Consider the following 1,481-nt stretch of genomic DNA (forward strand, 5'->3'; position numbering starts at 1 on the left):
TTAGTATAGAATAGGTATAATTACTACGGTTTTTTAGTGTGCTTTCTAACTCTTAGAAAAGTTCTTCTCATTATTTTCGTAAGTGTATTCCTGTTTGGGAAGTATATTATTTTTAAAAGGTAATATTTGAAAAATATTGCATAAACGTTGGGAAGTTGGGCCCACGCTCATCTCTAGCCCGCTGCTTGTTCTCTCAGTACGCAAGCGCGTCAGCCATTATCGTCGCCGACTCGCGCACTTGTCGTGCGCAAGTGGAGTTAGTCGGTCGCGTTGAAAGTACAATAAACGATGTATTATCGTTTTGCAACCGTGTGCGACATTGCTAGTACATCCAGATGAACTGAATAATTATTGTAAAATACACTGTGGTGAACTATAAAAACGGTTTGTTTTTAATTGTAGTGTTTGTTGATTGCTGTCGTAACTGCAATAGTGCCGGGCTCGTACGACGTTGTCAATGTGAGTATTGTTTGTAATTTAGGTCGTTGATTTTAGTTATCAAGTCGGTCATGTGGCCACACGGCACTGACTTTCTTTTAAAATATGTAAGTAAACCAAGCGCGAAAGTAAAATTTGGAAGCATGTACTGTAAAATAAGGTTAATTGAATATGTTTTGTGGTTTTCTTAATATAATTTCACGTTCTGTATCTAATGAATATGAGAAATTGACGGCAGCTTTGGTTATTTTGTTGCCCAACCAAGGCATTTTCAAGCGATTTCGTGTAAATAACTTCTCAGACGATGAATTGAATTATTAACTAACTGCATTTCATTCATTATTTTGTCAAATATTAACAATTTTGATTAATAAATATATTTGTATATACAAATTAACAAATACGTTACCTACCCATACATTTTCGTTACTGGAATAGGTACCTAGGTAGGTGCCTACTGCTTTTACACATGATTATGATTTGTGAATTAGTTTTATAAAGGACAGTCCAATTTAGAATAAATCAGGGTCAGTAGTTTTAAAATACGAAACAGTCAACAACCGGCTTATGATAAAAGGGTTGTTTTGATATAAACAACATAACAAGGTCAACTATTATCTCAAGAATGTTAAGTTTCAATAGGTACATACAAACATGGAAACCTAAAAATGCGTAAGCTGTTTATAATTTTAGGGTATTGGTATGATGCAAGTGCATTATTTACATTATGGGACGTATACAATGTACCTACATGTTGGTTTTTACATGATGCATACGCAGTGTTTTTTTCCAGGGAAGAACGATGTCTAAATACTTATAGGTATGCAGGCTATGGATCTTATATGAGGTGGTTTAAGTTAAGGGCATTTTAATTTATGGGGCTGACTTTAATGCGTGCATACCTACATGTTTGTCCATTTCTTTGATACTATTTTCAAATTTCCCTTTCGTGGTTTAGTGTGGTGTTCTTGATTTAAGGGAGGTGTTTACCTACCTATCTAGTTTTATAACGTGAGGTGAGAATTCTCTTTCTGCCTCACCAC

General features: G+C 34.9%; 1 protein-coding gene across 1 annotated transcript in view; it reads left to right on the top strand.

The window, feature by feature from the left end:
• Window positions 1-252: 252 nt before the first annotated feature.
• The window catches only part of LOC108737634 (ecdysone receptor), a 284,940-nt gene continuing 283,711 nt past the window's right edge, over window positions 253-1,481 (top strand). The window contains exon 1 of the mRNA XM_025980058.1: window positions 253-459. The gene's annotated coding sequence lies outside the window, so the exon portion shown is untranslated. The remainder of the gene's footprint in view (window positions 460-1,481) is intronic.

This window comes from Agrilus planipennis, unplaced genomic scaffold (genome assembly GCF_000699045.2).
Source record: "Agrilus planipennis isolate EAB-ADULT unplaced genomic scaffold, Apla_2.0 scaffold14, whole genome shotgun sequence".
Classification (NCBI taxonomy): domain Eukaryota; kingdom Metazoa; phylum Arthropoda; class Insecta; order Coleoptera; family Buprestidae; genus Agrilus; species Agrilus planipennis.